The 17,905-nt window shown below is 41.4% G+C and overlaps 1 pseudogene; it reads right to left on the bottom strand.

Annotated features, from left to right (window-relative positions):
* LOC145352873 (nucleolar and spindle-associated protein 1-like) overlaps positions 1 to 17,380 on the bottom strand; it is a 131,226-nt pseudogene extending 113,846 nt beyond the window's left edge.
* Between the last annotated feature and the right edge of the window lie 525 nt (positions 17,381 to 17,905).

Raw genomic sequence — 17,905 nt, 5'->3', positions numbered from 1 at the left:
TTATTGGTCAAGGTGCTGCAGGACTGGAAGTAAATGTAAATCAGTAAGCACATGGGTGATTGGGACATGGTAGGAGCGAGAATACATTCATCAGGATAATAGATAAGCTCAATTTTATATGGGCTGCAAGATGCAAGGTCAGTGAAATATTCAAGATGAGAAATACCAAAGTTTTGGATGAATGTCAGCAGGAGAGGAGCCAGTGCAAGCGCGGAGACAGGCAATATTATAGTGGCAGAAACGATATGATGGAATTAGAATCAAATATATCAGCAAAATTTTCTGCTCCCATTCACATCATTTGGGTTCAGCAACAGGAGCAGAAAATACCAAGAGAAATGCAAAGTCACATTTTATATTATAAAATATAATATTTTATATTATAAATATAAATTTATATTTATAAACTCAATTGTCCACTGTCAGTGACGGGGCATGTTGGAAGTTGAGAACATCATTTGAATACATTACTATATCATTATCAAGCCCCTACCCCTGAATCAACGCCCACCCCCCCAACCCTGTCAAAAAATCCATCCACGGTGGCATGTCGGCAGAACAGCATGAATCATGACTGGCCTCCCAAGGCATACGCCTATCAAGCAGACTTCCTGTTGGAGCTCAGATTAGGACAGAGCTCCAGGGAGGGAAGGTCATGCCTGGGCACTGACCTGGAATTGCCTGGACCAGAGCAATGCTGGGTCAGTGCCAGTAGTTATCAGTGCCAGTGCTGTTCCAGGATCAGTACCTGTGCAGTGCCAGGGGACAGTGATCAGAGTAGTGCCTGGGCAATGTCAGGGGGCGATTCTGGGTGCAGTGCCAGTGGGCAGTGCTGTGGGGGTCCTGGTGAGTTCCTGGGTGAACTGCTTTGCTTTCCCTGTGCAGGGTGCCCTTTAAAAATGGTGCTCCGAATCCTCGATTGCCTAAATTACTGGCAGAGCAGGTGAATTAGAAGTCACCCCGCCAGTGATACATTATGAGACCTGATCGTTGAAGGTATTTTTTTCAAAGTTCTGGATAATATGGTGGAGAAACCCTCCACTGCTGTCGGCAGCTCTTCCTGCCTGCCATTGGATTTTGCTGATTTTCAGGAAAATCTTGCCCAATGACTTTGGTCTTGGCAATATTTAATTGGATGAAATATTTGTTCATCAAAAACTTGATGCTGGACAAGCAGTGTATCAAATCAATGGCAGTAGAAAGATCAAGAGAGATGGTGATAAAAATGTCAACAACCAACCAAGCCATCATGAAACCAATCATTTTCAAATGTGTCTGTTCATCCTATCAATATTGGCACAGATTCAGATACCATTTCGATAATTAGCTTACCTTTCAGAAATGAGGATGACGTTGTTTGAATTGTGTCGATATTTGAAAGTCTTCCTTAGTTCTGGTCTCTCAGGAAATCAAGGGCTATGGGAAATAGATGGGACAGTGGAGTTTAAGCTGTAGATGGAGCCATGATTGTATTGTTTAGTGGAACAAGCTCAGTGGGTCACATGATCTCTTGTTGGTCCATCCTTTGTGTTCTTATGTTTGCCTGTTCGCACAGCATGGTGTAAAAATAGTACAGGTAATGGATACTGAGGGTAGGGAGAGTCAAAATCTCAGACAGAAATTAATTCTGCAAGATCATTGCCCATTATGCAGCATAGAGAAAATTTTGCCATAAATCAAGTCAGACTTTGATATTTAATTCTAATATATAGATATACCTCTATACAGATACATAGGTCATAGAATCCTGCAGAAGGAGGCCATTCAGCCCATCAAGTCTGCACCAGCCACAGTCCCACCCAGGCCCTATTCTCATAACATCATATATTTACTCTAGCTAGTTCCCCTGACACTAAGGATCAATTTATCATGGCCAACCATTTAACCTGCAAATCTTCGGGTTGTGGGAGGAAACCGGAGCACCTGGAGGAAACTCATGCAGATTCCACGCAGACAGTGACCCAAGCAGGAATTGAACCCAGGTCCCTGGTGCTGTGAGGCAGCAATGCTAACTGCTGTGCTATCCATGTTGTTCTTCACAATGAATAAGCTTCAAGTTGAACTGACCATAGAAAATGTTAATCTAAACAGTCAGTTTGGGGAAGGTGTTTTGCTTTGAGAAGAATCTCAGAAAGAAACACACTTTATTTAGCTTTAACTGGGTGTTGCTTTCACATTTATTTTTGTCTACTTATTTGTTGAGTTTCTTGACTAAGAGTGCTGTCTGCCAATTGGCAGCAATTTTCAGTTGCTAAAAGTATAATTTTGCAAATGGGTATGCCATGCTTTCGTATGTTTGAAGAGATTAAAAATAGAGATGCAAGACAGGTTATTCTGCAGAAGAAATGAACAGTCCATACCTGACCTTACCAACAAAGATGTACCTACAGGCAAAATGTATTTACCTTGGAATAGCCAGAGGTTAAAAAAAAATGGAAGGCCCAAATTTCAAGATCTGTATCTGAATGCATAGTAAGAAATCTCACAACACCAGGTTCGAGTCCAACCAGTTTATTTGATAATAATCCCACAAGTTTTCGGAAATGGTGTCCCTTCGTCAAACGTGTGGAAGGTTCTGATCAGAGAAAGGCGTATAAAGTCACACACAGTTTACAGTATACTGATTAGAATGCAAGTCTTTACAGCTAACTGCTGTTCAAGTCTTAAAGATGCAGACAGTGTGAGGGACTCAGACGAAGGGACACCGTTTCGGGATTACTATCAAATAAACTGGTTGGACGAAAACTGGTGTTGTGAGACTTCTTATTGTCTTTACCCCAGTCCAATGCCGACATCTCTACATTCTGAATGCATACAGCATTCAAAACATAGCAAATGAACTGATAGTGCAAATAGATGGCATTAGCACAATAGACAGGGATGTCCTGAGTTCAGGAAACCAGGATATAGAAGCAGTTTTGATAGAGATGAGGTATGATAAAGGTAAGAAGTCACTTATGCATGTGGTGCACAAGCCCTCTAATAGTAATTACATGGCAGGACAGAGTACCAAAGAAAAAATAGCAACAGTTTGTCAGAAAGGAATGGTAATTATCATGGGGGATTTTAATCTACATTTAGACTGGAATAATCAGATGGCAAAGTTAGCGTAGATGCTAAATTCATTGTGTGATTTCAGGATAATGTCTTAGATCAGCACCATTTGAAGCCAAGCAGGAATTGAACCCAGGTCCCTGGTGCTGTGAGGCAGCAATGCTAACTGCTGTGCTATCCATGTTGTTCTTCACGACGAATAAGCTTCAAGTTGAACTGACCATAGAAAATGTTAATCTAAACAGTCAGTTTGGGGAAGGTGTTTTGCTTTGAGAAGAATCTCAGAAAGAAACACACTTTATTTAGCTTTAACTGGGTGTTGCTTTCACATTTATTTTTGTCTACTTATTTGGAGCAGGTTATATTAGACCTGCATTTCACAAAAAGATAGGATTAATTAATGGACTTGTAGGGAACTTGTAGTGATCATAATATGATTGAATTTTACATTCAGTAAAGGGTCTAAAACTAATATTTTAAACTTAAATGAAGGAATTATGAGGGCATGAAGGCAGAGCTAGTGAAAGTTAACTAGAAATTTGTGTTAAGGGATAGGTCAATAGAATTGTGGGGAGAGGTATTTAAAGGGATGTTTCAAAATACACAGAGTAAGTAATTCCAATTAGAAAACAAAATTCCAAGGGGACAACCCACCATCAGTGGTTAACTGCAGAAGTTATAGATAGTATCAAACTTAAAGAAAAAAATGTCATTGCACAAAGATGAATGGCATGTCAGAAGATTGGATAGATTATTTTAAAAAAATCAAAGAACTGAAAGATTTCTAAGGAGGGTTGCATGACAGTATGAGTGAAAGCCAGCTAGAACTATGAAGGCAGATAATTTCTATAGATTGTTTATAAAGAAAATAGTTAGCATAGTGAGTGTTGGTCCAATTGAAAGTTAGCTTAGGGAGTTAAAAATGGAAATGACAGTTGAATGGGATGGGTATTTTGCATTGGTCTTCAAATACGGATACCAAGAATAACCCAGAAATAGCTGTCAATCAGGAATCAAAAAGAAAGGAGGAACCGAGGAAAATTACAATCACCAGGAAATTGGTACTGGGAAGATAAGTATTGTATCTTAATGGATTTCATTCTAAGATATCAAAAGAAGTGGCTCATTAGATAGTTAATGCATTGGTTTTAATTTTCCAAAATTCACCGTATTTGAGGAGAGTTCCATTAGGTTCAAAAATGACGGAGAGACAATGCAGGAGACCACAGGTCAGTTAGCTTAACATCAGTCTTAGGAAAAATATCATTATTTAACATCTTATAATGGCACTTTGAAAAATTCAAGGTAATTAGACAGAATCAACATTGTTTTGTAAATGGGAAATCATGTTTAACCAATTTATTGAAGTGGTTTGAAGGAGCTGCGTCTGCTGTGGGTAAAACACTTATATTTGCTGAGGGCATCTTTTATTCTAAAGACCCATCTTTAATTGCCCTTGTTGAATGCTTTATTAGGCCATTTCACAGGGCATTTAAGAATCGACCACTTTGCTGAGAGTCTGGAGTCATGTTTAGATCAGACATGGCAGATTTCCTTCCCTAAAGAGGTTTTTACAGCAATCAACAATCATCAGATTCTTAATTCCAGATTTATTTTGTGAATTACAATTCACCATCTGTTGTGGTGGGATTCAAACCCAGATACCAGAAAATTACTAGTTCACTGACAATACCACTATGCCTTTGACTCCCCAAACATTATTATAAAATTAAAAGTCCATGGTGTAGGGTGTAACATATTGAATTTGGTTGACTAGCAGAAAATAGAGATTAGATATAAATTGATCTTCTTCTGTTTGGCAGGATATGACAAGTGGATCAGCGCTGCAGCCTCAACTTTTTACAATTCATCAAAATCATATAAATGAAGGAACCAAAGGTATAGTTGCTAAATTTGCTGATGACACAAAGATAGATCAAAAAAGTTCTGAAAAGAACATAAGGAGACTACAAAAGGGTATTGATAGGGTAAGTGAGTGAATAAAAATCTGGGAAATGGTGTATAATGTAGAAAAATGTGAACTTGTCTATTCTGGCAAAAAAAGGATATTATCTCAATGGTGAGAAATTGCAAAGTTCTGAGATGCGGATGGATCTGGGTGCTTTAATGCATGAATCACAAGAAGATAGTATGCAGGTGCAGCAAGTAATTAGCAATACTAATAGAATGTTATAGTTTATTGTGAGGGGAATTAAATATGAGAGTAAGGAGGTTATGTTTCAGTTACACAGGACAAATGTGACTCCATATCTGGAGAACTGTGTACAGTAATTATCTCCTTATTTAAAGGAAATGCATTGGAAGCAGTTCAGAGAAGGTTTACTAGGTTAATACATGGGAGGGACAGGTTGTCTTAAGAGAGAAAGCTGGACAGGCTTGGCTTCTATCCACTGGAATTTCAAATTATAAGACCTGATTGAAACATAAAAGATCCTGAGGGGACTTGACAGGGTGGATGTGGAAAGGATGTGTCCGCTTATGGGGAGAAGCTAGAACTAGTTTCTCATTTAAAAATAAGGGGTTGCCCTTTAATACAAAGATGAGAAAAGATAATTTCTCTCAGTGGGTTGCATGATTTTGGAATTCTTTTCCTCAAAAGGTGGTTGGGGGGGAGTCTTTGAATATCTTTAAGGCAGAACTGGGTAGATTCTTCATAAACGGGGATTGAAATGTCATTGGGTGTAAGCAGGAATGTAAGTTGAGGTTGTAATTTGATCAGCCATGATCTTATTGAATGTCGAATAAAAACTGAAAATACTGGATAAATTCAGCAGATCAGGTACATCTGTGGAGTGAAAAGCAGATGTAATCTTTCAAGGCCATATGACTCATGAAGAGGGGTAGAAATGTGATGGGTTATGTAGTTGGAGAGGGGGGTTGGAGAAGATGGAGCAAAATAGTAGGTGAGTGATAGAGGGAGCTAAAGGGAGGTTGACAAAGTTGTCCTGGATCAAGACAAAGGGAATGTTAATGGTAACATTAAAGACTTAAGAAGGTGCTGACTGTGACTTTAAGGCAATATAGCAGAATGTGTAATTGGAGAACAAAAGTTCTGACTTGCAGACTAAACAAAGGCGTCACCCAATTTGCATTTTGTCCCCTCAAAGTAGAAGAGAGCACATTCGGGGCAGTGAATACAGTAGACTAAATCGAAGGAAGTGCAAGTAAAAATGCTGCTTCACCCAAAAGGAGTGTTCGGGGTCTTGGCCAATGAGGAGGGAGGAGGTCAAGGGGCAGAGGTTGCACCTTCTGCAACTGAATAGCAAAGCATGCTTGAGGGGCCAATTGGCCTACTCCTAATCTGTATGTTCATGTGTAGAGGAAAACTGCCTTTGCCAGCTACACTTCACTACTGAGACAGAGACAGAACTCCCTTGTGTCCTAGAATCTAACCTCTAGCCTTGATCACAGAGACAGCGCTGCATAAGCTGTCAAAGTCACCACATCCATGAACATTGATGTATTTGACTCATTTGACCTGCCACAGCAAAGATTGTCCATAACAGTCAATTTAGTCATAGATCTATCATGATGGTGATGTATTCACTATTTCCCAAAGCTAATTTCTTTTTATCATACAGTCAAGTAACAGAAGAGCCAAGTAATATTTTTGTATGATGGAAGTTGCCAAGATCCAAGGTATCATTGGCAGCTCTTATGCAGATCTCAGGACTGTTCACACAATCCATGCCCTCTCTGAATCATATAGGCTTCCATTTTGTCAACATATTGATTGGCTCTGACCAGCAAAACACAAGGTGTAAGCAGCTACCAGGACTATTATCAAACACAATGTAGGGATGCTAAATCAAATGTTTCATACATTTGGATAGATCATTCAATTGAATGCCCACTTGCCAGGCTACAGTCATGGTGTCTTCTTTTTAAGGCAGTTTTCTATGCCAAGATTATTTGACAGGGAAACAAGAGCACAAGATGGTTGCTAGGAGACTGAAGATGCCCATTTCAGCTGTGACTCATGATGTTTGAAACAGCCACAAACAGTAGCAGAGCACAGATACATCTAGATACTTGCAACTACCAGGATTACTGTCAAATACGGTATAGGCATCTTAAAGCAGTGCTTCAAATGTCTGGATACAGGAGCATACAATGCTGTCCTATCAGAAACTGCAAGACCATCATCATCCAGAACATCACTATTTTAAGGGATTAAGATCATTGCCAATGTGGAGACAGAGGATATCTCCCCCCCAGACAAGAATAGAGTTAGAAAAATGTGAGGCACCAGAAGAGACTCCAACTGAACCACCTTTACATACTTCAAGGCAATGACTGTGACCCTGTAGTGGGGTCCTTCCCCATGAGTCAGAGCATTGTAGGTTCAAGAGGAGAGTGTAAAAAAAACACCAATGACACTATTTTGAAGAAGAACAGGAGAGTGTTTCCCAGTGCCTTAACCAATATTTATCACTCATCCAATATCATTAAAACAAATTGTCTGGTCATTATTACAGTTCAGATTGGCTGTCATGTTCTCCCCATATCTGTGTGGGTTTCTTCCAGGGAGTACTCCAGTTTCCTCGCATAGTCCAACCACAGCCCAAAGATGTGTATTTAGGTAGATTGGCCAGGCTAAATTGCCCCTTGGTGTAGGGTAGATGGATTAGCCATGGGAAATGGATAGGGTTACAGGGATAGTGCGGGGGAAAGGACCTGGTTAAGATACCCTGTTGGAGAATTGTTGTAGTCTCAATGGGCCAAGTGGCCTCGTCTGCATTGTAGAGATTCTATGTTTCCAACATTTCAACAATGGCTACATTTCAGAAGTATTTTGTTGGTGTAAAGTACTTTGTGGCATTCTAATATTGTGAAAAACACTAAATAAATGCTCTTTCTTTCATCTCAGGTACAATAACCTGTGAATAGTGCAATGGCTAAGTACATCTTCATCAACACTGAGCTCTAACTCAATAACCAAGAGATTCTTTTCATTTGCTATGACCTTTTTCTACAACATGCAACAAAAAACTTTTACATGGTTGAAATAAAGTGCATCAAATTGTAATGCTGTATGTATACATGTGACTTGGTGCTTGATGACAGCAATGTTTCCATGTTGCAATTCTTCCATTAACATTTCCAAAGTACCAGCTGAAAGTGGATGTGTCCTAAGTCTTTTCCAGCCAGGATTCCTTTGCTACTAGAGCAACAGTGAAATAGCTCCTTTAAATATCAGCTGCAGGAGCCTAAGTTCAATGGTTGGATTTAAGGTGGTTCTCCAGGGATGGGCAATAAATACTGGCCCAGCCAGCAATGCCCATGTCCCAGTAATGAACGAATAAATGGCTTTTATAAATCAGAGCATTGAATATAAAAGTTGGAGTGTTATGGTAAGGTTATATAAGGCATTGGTGAGGCCGAATTTAGAGTGTTGTGTACAGTTTTGGTCACCTAGTTACAGGAAGGATGTAAATAAGAGTACAGAGAAGGTTCACGAGGATGTTGCTGGGACTTAAGAAGCTGAGTTAGAGAGAAAGATTGAATAGGTTGAGACTTTATTCCCTGGAGCGTAGAAGAATGAGGGGAGATTTGATAGAGGTGTATAAGATTTTGATGGGTATAGATAGAGTGAATGCAAGCAGGCTTTTTCCACTGAGGCTAGGGGAGAAAAAAACCAGAGGGCATGGGTTAAGGGTGAAAGGAGAAAAGTTTAAAGGGAATATTGGGGGGGCTTGTTCACGCAGAGAGTGGTGGGAGTGTGGAATGAGCTGACGGATAAAGTGGTAAATGTGGGGTCACTTTTAACATTTAAGAAAAACTTGGATGGGTTCACGGATGAGAGAGGTGTGGAGGGATATGGTCCAAGTGCAGGTCAGTGGGACTAGGCAAAAAATGGTTCGGCACAGACAAGAAGGGCCAAAAGGCCTGTTTCTGAGCTGTAATTTTCTATGGTTCTAAGGCAATCTATTGAAATCTCCCCCAGTCAGCAAACAATTAAACATCATTGAACTGTCAACAACTTTGCTTTTTACACTATCAATCCTACTTTAAAAACATTGAAAAAGTTACACTTCATTGAATGAGGTGTAACTGGATGTTTAATAATAACCAGAAGACAGGAGCAGAATTAGGCCACTCAGCCCATTGAGTCTGCTCTGCCATTCAATCATAGCTGATATTTTTCATATCCCCATTCTCCTGCCTTTTCCCCATAATCCCCAACCCCTTTATTAATCAAGAACCTATCTATCTCTTAAAGGCACTCAATGACCTGGCCTCCACAGCCTTTTGCGGCAAAGAGTAAAATAATGTACTGGCTTCATAATGCTAAACACCACCACAGTTTCAAAAAGCTATTTTATACTTGTAGAATGTCAACTTAGTCTATTACAATAAAAAAAATGTTTTAACAGCATTTTTAGAGATTATTTATAGTACTTTACCTTTTGTCTTAATTCCATTATAATCACTTATCTTGCCATCTGAACATCTAAATTAAACACAAAATATTTCAATTTTTAGTTTCTTTCTTTGCTGCCTATGAAACTGCTTCTTTGTGATTGGTTGCTTACCTGATTTGCTGACATCACTGTTGTTGGACAGCTTGAGACCCCCTTGACTTGGCATTAGATTTAAGTGCTGTCTGGAAAGGGAATAACTACATAACAGTTACAGAGTTCACTAAATTTTTATGGGCAGCTTTCTTTAAGATCAGCAGAAAGCGTCATTGGTTTGCTGCTGAATGCAACATCCAGCCCAATAGTTCACTGGGTCATAATAGTCACAACACTGGACAGAAGAAGGCTCGAAGACCAACCTAAATCTGTCCTCAGGTCTCGTTGGGGTGAAACCATTTCACTGCAGGCACTGATCAAGCATTGTGGGGAAGCTTGAAAGTTCAGACTGTGAAATTCAGTGGCTTGTAGGTAAAGTGATAATTAGATAAATGGTGATGGCAAGACATGCACTAGTTATCAGTGACCCACAGTATGAAAACAGACATAGGATAAACACTCCTGCTGCTCCTAATCGACTTAAACTTAGTTGCAAAGACTTACTGCTACTTTCAGGTGATTCCTTTACTAAGGTCACTGGAGGGTCTAATAAACAAGTTGGAACTTGCAAGTCCCGACTAGCTCAACAAATTTCCCAGAAATGGATAGATGACCCTTATTTCCACACTGAAAAGAGGCCTGAGCTCATTTCAAGAAGTTGCCAGGGTGGCTTAATATAAACCCTAAAAAAAATTATTGACAGCCATAGAAAGCCTGTGGAGGTCTTGTTCTGCAGTGGGTAGCCTCCCTGCCTCTGAGCCAGAAGCTGTGGATCTGAATCCCTCCCCAGGACTAGATGACATGGAAGGTGTGTTTATAATGTGGCCAACAGGTTGAATATGAACCTACAAAATCCTTCCAATGGCAGGTGGTAGAGCATGAGAGAGACTCCTGGTCAGTAATGCTAGGTGTGGAATGACACCCATCAAGTTATAAGCCTCTAGCGACAGACTAGCAACCTCTTCTTCTGGAAACAACTAACGATGGAAGCAGATGAAAGTCTGCTTTCTGCACCACTAGTGCTGGAAGAGAAATAACAACATTAAAAGCCTGATATGGGCAGTCACTCTCCTACCTTTGTCATCATTCTAGCTCCTGTGTGCTCGTAAAAATGTTTCTGTGGTCATTAAAAGAGTTGGAGATATCAATGAATAAGTAATTATAAAATCCTTTAGTGCAGCTGAGTGCGATAGTGGTGGGAACTATTCTTGTCCCTCCATGGGGTAACGACACCCGCAGCCATTTCAGAAAATTCATCTTCCTATCAAGGGAACATGGATAATAAATGGATGATAATACATAATACATGGATAAAACATAGATAATATAGGCGTTTGACAAGGTACCTCACAAGAGGTTATTGCAGAAGGTCAGGGGACATGGAGTTGGGGGTAGGGTGTTAGCGTGGATAGAGGATTGGTTGTAAAATAGGAGGCAGAGAGTGGGGTTCAATGGGTGCTATTCGGATTGGCAGTTGGTGACTAGTGGAGTGCCTCAGGGGTCGGTGCTGGGGCCTCAGCTATTTACCATTTATATAGATGATCTGGAGGAGGGAACCGAGTGTATGGTGTCGAAATTTGCTGATGACACCAAGATTGGTGGAACGGCAAACTGTGCGGAGGGTGTGGAGAGTCTACAGAAGGATCTAGATAGGCTGGGCGAATAGGCCAGGAAATGGCAAATGGAATTTAATGTTGGCAAGTGCAAGGTGGTCCACTTTGGTAGGAATAATGGTAGGAAGGATTATTACTTATGTGGCGAAAAACTGCAGCAGGCGATGGTGTAGAGGGACCTCGGGGTCCTTGTGCATGAGTCGCAAAAACCCAGCTTGCAGGTGCAGCAGGTGGTCAGGAAGGCGAATGGGATGCTGGCCTTCATAGCGAGGGGGATTGAATATAAAAGTAGGGAGGTCTTGCTGCGGCTGTATAGGGCATTGGTGGAGTACAGCTGGAGTACTGTGTGCAGTTTTGGGCGCCGTACTTACGCAAGGATATTTTGGCCTTGGAGGGAGTGCAGAGGAGGTTTACTAGGCTGATGCCGGAGTTGAGGGGGTTGAGCTATGAGGAGAGGCTGAATAAACTAGGCTTGTACTCGTTAGAGTTTAGAAGAATGAGGGGAGATCTCATTGAGACGTATAAGATGATGAATGGGATGGATAGGATAGAGGTGGAGAGACTCTTCCCGCTCAGAAAGGACAGTAGGACTAGGGGGCACAGCCTCAAGATAAAGGGGGGGAGGTTTAGAACGCAGTTGAGGAAGAATTTCTTCACTCAAAGGGTGGTGAATCTCTGGAATTCTCTGCCCGTTGAAGTGGTGGAGGCTACCTCGCTAAATATTTTTAAGAAGCGGGTTGATGGGTTTTTGATAAGAGAGGGGATTAAGGGTTATGGGGAGAGGGCAGAAATGTGGAACTGAGCCACGACAGATCAGCCATGATCTTATTGAATGGCGGGGCAGGCTCGAAGGGCTAGATGGCCTACTCCTGCTCCTATTTCTTATGTTCTTATGTTCTTATATCTGCTAAAACTGTTGACACTTTCTGACAAACAGAACATTAATAACATCTTGAGTAAGCTGAGCTGAAATGCTACCAAACACATAGAGCTAGAAATTGGTAGGCATGTTCTTCAGCATGGGAGTCACAATAGGCAACTTGCTCATGCCCATTCAGATTGAATTGGGCAAAGCACAATATTCATTTACCCACTTTGTCTGCCTGCTTGCGACCCACGCTTCCAGTGCTGCTTCTGAATGCTGCCAGCAAGCTGTACACAAAGCCGGAGGCCCTGGCAGCATTGCTTGCAGACCATTTGGTATAACAGGCTGTATCTTTAAGCAAATCCGCAGGTCTGCAACATCATGTGGCTCATGCTCGAGATCAACTCCCCCAATCTTTCAAAAATCTGGCGTAAAGCAACTAGAACAAAAAACTATACATTGGATTTTATATGCTGCTGCTGCATCCAGTTTATCGTGGTCCCTGAGGTACAGCATCTGCTTCCAGCTGTGGAGAGCATGTACAGTTCTGCACTCTCCAATGCGGACTCTTCAGTTCCGTCCCTAACTCCGTCACTTGTTCTTGCTCAATTATGAAGTCCAAATTACTATACGAACCCCAGAATATCACTTATTAATGTCAGGAAACAAAACCAGTTTTAAGTAATCTATATTTGTATTTGTGAGAATTAGAAACAAAGTGTAGTTTTAAGTAAGTTTAAGTTTGTGTTTCTCATGGCTTAGTTAAATAAAGGTGCCTGCATGTATGTATGTTTTGGTTTCATTTCAAACTATTTCCGTATTGAAATTAAAGTGTTTACAACATGAAAACAGAATTTAAAGAAAGACTAGCTTGTTGTTTAGCAACCATTGTCCACCCTAGGTTAGAAAAGATCTTTTGAGTTTAGTTTTAAGCTTGATTCCGAAGGAGCTGAGCCAGACCATGGAGCTACAAAAAGCAAACTCCCCAAAAGAACACAATGAAGTCCTGAAACCAGGGAGATGGGACCAAAAATATATCACAGGAATACAATTAAGTTAAAGGAACAAAGAACAATATGTTGAACAAGGTCTTGTTCAGAAAAAGCCAAGTCAAAGTGCTCTATGTTAAATAGACAGCTCAAGAACCAGATTTAAAGATTTAAAATCAACGAGGTAAGAAGCCAAATATGTGAAGTAAATCAGAAGTTTGGTGACACCTTAATAGAGGTGATGAAGCAATAGTGTGCTGTTGGCATGATTGGGTACCTGAGAGATTGTGTAGAAGCTGAATGCACATGGTAATCCAAGGTAGATGAATACTGAAAGTAGAAACTGTAACGTTGGAAGTGGATCCTTGGTGAAGTCATCTGAGAGAAAGTGTTATTTGAGAGAAGATTCTAAGATGCAGAGTAGAGTTTGGGAATGCTTGTCTGGAAGTCAGAGTTCCAGGGAGACCAGTTGGCTCACTGTGTGACAAGCATCTGGGGGAGTTTGATGAAAAGTCCACAAATGCTATATTGGGTGTCATCTGTCACTTGGTTTTAATGTGGTGCATCTGACCACATTTGGTTTACATGAACTGTGTGCTTACTGAGTACATTAGAGTATAAGATATATTTTGTAACTTGCGTTACTCTTAAAATCTGTGTACATCTGTGAATATATTGGTGAGGTGAAACACTGTTGTATTATAATCAATCCTTTCATATTTAATAAATGTTCTACCCTTTGTTAAAAGTTAATTGGCAGTTCACCCACATCTCTAAATAAAAAAATAAAAATTTTGGTCCATCGAACCAGAGGTTCATTCTGGGACCTCAGGGTCCAGTAATAACAACAGCTGACATTATAACATTAAGCTCTTCCACCAATTTATCAGAACTAGTGCATGGTCTTTATAAGCCTGGTTGTAGTGCACTCTCAGAGGGAGTAGATTCCTTGAGGAATCATATGCAGAAATAGAGACCTGGGCCACCTCCTGTGGGGGTTCACAAACACTCTGTGGAAGATGAGACTGGAAAATGATTGAGTATTTCAAGATAAGAAAATTTGAAGTTATTATTCATGCTTTTGATTGTATTTCACTTGCTGTTTACATCAGGTAAATAGGATTGAGTACTGTATGCAAGCCGCTGTCTGATTTAAATTTTGTCATGAGAAGAATGTTCTCCCCAACTTCAATAGCGAGACACACCAAGACTGCTGATATTCAGCACCTCCTCCTCTAGGTGTGAGTTGACAGGAAAATAACTCAAGTTCTTTGTATTTTCTTCCCTTCTTTGCAGAAAAAACAGGCTGAAATGAAAAGATCTTTATGGGAAAATATTGGAATGTGTAAAAAGATAAATGGGGAGTGCTTGTTGGACATTATGAGAGAGAAGCATAACAGTTTGTAATGATGAGAGTGAATGTCAGTGGCAGATGGACAGAAGGGGATAGGTGTACCTGTAAGGTAAGTTTGTGTGAGAAACCAGGATAAAGGAGTTGGCTGATATGAACATCAAATGCTGTCAGCTTTCCTGTCTTGCCAAGATCATTGAACATTGGATTTTACCTTTGATCCTGCAGAATGGCATCATGCTCCTGATGCTGATCACTTGTGCCACATCCAATCATTATCTTCCTGATATGCCATGCCTGCAGCTTCGTCCTGTTGCGAGGGAAGAGTTAATTCCTTTGGGTCCTCATTACTCCCAGCAGGACCATGAGGAAGGCATCAATGAAGCCTTTGATGCTCTCATTTCCATGCCAAAACTTCTTTCTTTCTCCTTTCCAACTTTTACTGCTTGAATTGGCATATTTGGAATGTTCCTTTAAACATTAGAATAAAAGCCCTGATAGTGGGTAAATCTGGTAATCGCATGTTAAGATGCGGAGGTGGACTGGGATAAACACTAAGAAGTCTCAAAACGCCCGGTTAAAGTCCAACAGGTTTATTGGTAAGTGTTTGTGATCAGAACTCTCCACTCACCTGACGAAGGGTCAGAGGCCCAAAAGCTCTAGTGGCTTTTGCTACCAAATAAATCTGTTGGACTTTAACCTGGTGTTGTGAGACTTCTTAGTGTAATCACATGTTAATACAGAGGCTGTGTAAATGAGGCACTGACAGTTGGGCTTCATGCATTTCCAATTTTGTATACAGTATCGGGCCCTATAACATGCCTGCACATCAAAATCCAGCCCTCTGCCTCTGGTTATAAAACCAAAGGTCCAATATAACTTTTAACAATCTTCTCAACTTGTCCTGACACCTTTAATACCTTGTAAGTGTGCAGCCCCAGGACTCTGTCCTTCTACTCTCTTTAAAATTGCACCATTTGGTTTATATTTCCTCGCCTCATTCTTCTGACCAAAATGAATTACTCCAGATTTCTCTGCAGTAAATTTAATCTGCCACATGTCTGGCCATGTCAATTAGTCTAAGACTTCATGAGGTCTGTACATGGATCCCCAAGTTTCAATTGGAACCAAGTTAGAAATTTGACAGACTTCCAGATTAGGCACCATGTCTGCCTGGATTTTGCCCCATATTTTTCTTTCCATCATTTCCTAGGAACGCATGAGTTGACCTTCTGCCTCTGTCCTCACATTAAGAGGGACATGTCTGCAGGACTTCCCATAGTAAACAGGGAATCTTGTCTTCTATGGCTTCTATAATATTTAGAAGAATGCATTCCAGATGAAAACTGAAGTTATCCTGATAAAGCCCACAAAAACTTTCAAACATTTGCTCATGATAAATGGTATGGAAATTTGAGATGGAATCTCTGACCTGAGACTGAGGAATTTAGACTTCTATCTCTGCTGGACTTCACTGACAAAGCTATGTCACATGAAATCCATGGCCATTGAACTGAAACCCAAAAGTGCATAGAAAAGAACATCACCAGACCATCTGAATGTGCTTTTTTTGGATCATATATTTAATTTATTCATTGTCATATTCACGTTGTAAGTGTTTCGTGAATTACTATTGTGAGGATATGCAGACGATTTTTCATGATCTGTTGTTTTATGCGGTTAGTGTTTTCTGGGTTGTCTATGTGAGTCAGCATTGTGGGGATTCAAACCATTTATTTTTCTGTGCTTTTTTCCCTTTTGTGTATGAGTCAACCAAGCTACTCTCACGAACTTCAAGTCATGTCATAATTATTTGCACCAATGCCCTGTACAATAATAGCAAGAACTGCTGTATGAGTTTAGAAGAGTGAGAGGGGACCTCATAGAAACTTATAAAATTCTAATAGGGTGAGTCTGGGTAGATTCAGAAAGAATGGCTGCGATTCTCCCAAAAGTGCTAAAATGGTGGGAGAACTGATCTAAATCCCAACTGTTTTGTCAGTTCAGCTTCCCACATGAATCTCAGCACTTTGCAATCTGTGCACTGAAGAGGTTGTGAATCTCATTAAAAACCCAGGGAGGGTTTTTGCATTGGAGTTTGACAGTTCTGGAGCTGCGCATGTGCAGTGGTCCCAAACTATCAACATTCTGTTTGCTAGCCAGCCTGATTGCTGGGACCTCCACAGTGCTGTCCCTTCAGCAGCCCCCTCCCCACAGTCCAATCGCAGCCCCCACAACCATTCCCAGGCCAGCCCTGACCTCCCTCACCCCCCTGTCCCAGAGTGCCCCAATGTCCAGGCCCCACCACCCAGCAGTGGTGAACCCCTCACCCCAGCATATCCCCTGCTGATTCCTGCTTGGGGTCAGGCACCCCTTGGGAGCAGGCCCCCTCCTGGAAGACCACTCCCCTCCAGCCCATTCCCATTGCTCTCTCCGTCCCAGACCGATCACAATGCAGAGGGGCAGTGGGAACCCCCACCTCCACCAACTGCCCCTCAGCCTGCTCACAAAAGACCTTGCCCCTTTGGCACTGCCCAATGCTCAATGGGCAGTGCCAAGGTGCCCCCTGAACATGATCACTTTGCCCCTTGGGCAGTGCCAGCGGGCACAGGCTGCCACTTCCAAGATGCCCATGCCCACCACTTGCAGCCTGACGCCCTGGGGGGCCCCAATTACCCCTCTTCATTCTGGCTGGGTGACCTGCTAGTTCCCTGAACATGGGGAGCTAGTCTGAACCATGCTGGAATGAAGTACTCCTGGCGGGGTGGAAGATTCAATCAAGACCTGAAAGGTCCCAATAATTAACTCGTATATATATTTAAAATACATGCAGAAAAGACTTCAATTACTTACCTTCCTTCCCGTCGGTTTCCAGCGTGGTCCAGCTGGCAACTGTTCACCGGCTCTGGAAAATGCGCGTGTGTTCCTGGCGCATGCACAAATCCCTGTTCAAGGCCGGAGATGCGCATCTGCCACCGCGACCCGACAGAAAAGTTGCAGGTCGCAATGGGAGACTTGCAGCCAATTTTCCTGATGGTGGTGGAATCCAGAGCTAGGGGTCATAGTTTGAGGATAAGCCTTTTAGGACTGAGGTGAGGAGGAATGTCTTCACTCAGAGAGTGGTCAGCCTGTGGAATTCACTACTACAAAGTAGTTAAGGCCAAAACATTGCATGATTTCAAGAAGAAATTAGATGTAGCTCTTGGGCCTTAAGGGATCAAGGGATATGGAGGGGAAAGGGGATGATCAGCCATTAACAAAATGAATGGTGGAGCAGGCTCAAAGGGCTGAATGGCCTACTCCTGCTTCCAGTTTTGATGTTTCTATGCATACTTTTATACTCAATCCCTTTGCTGTAAAACCCAACATTCCACTTGCCTTCCTAACTATTTGCTGTCGTTGCATGGTAACATTGTGTGAATAATGTACAAGGACAGCCAGATTCCTCTGTAATGCAGCATTTTGGAATCTCACTCCATTTAAATAATATCCTG

Source organism: Carcharhinus amblyrhynchos, chromosome 15 (assembly GCF_965287045.1).
Source record: "Carcharhinus amblyrhynchos chromosome 15, sCarAmb.v2.hapA, whole genome shotgun sequence".
In the NCBI taxonomy this organism is placed as follows: domain Eukaryota; kingdom Metazoa; phylum Chordata; class Chondrichthyes; order Carcharhiniformes; family Carcharhinidae; genus Carcharhinus; species Carcharhinus amblyrhynchos.
Note: the sequence above shows the minus strand (reverse complement) of the source record. Positions and strands in the feature narration are given on the sequence as shown.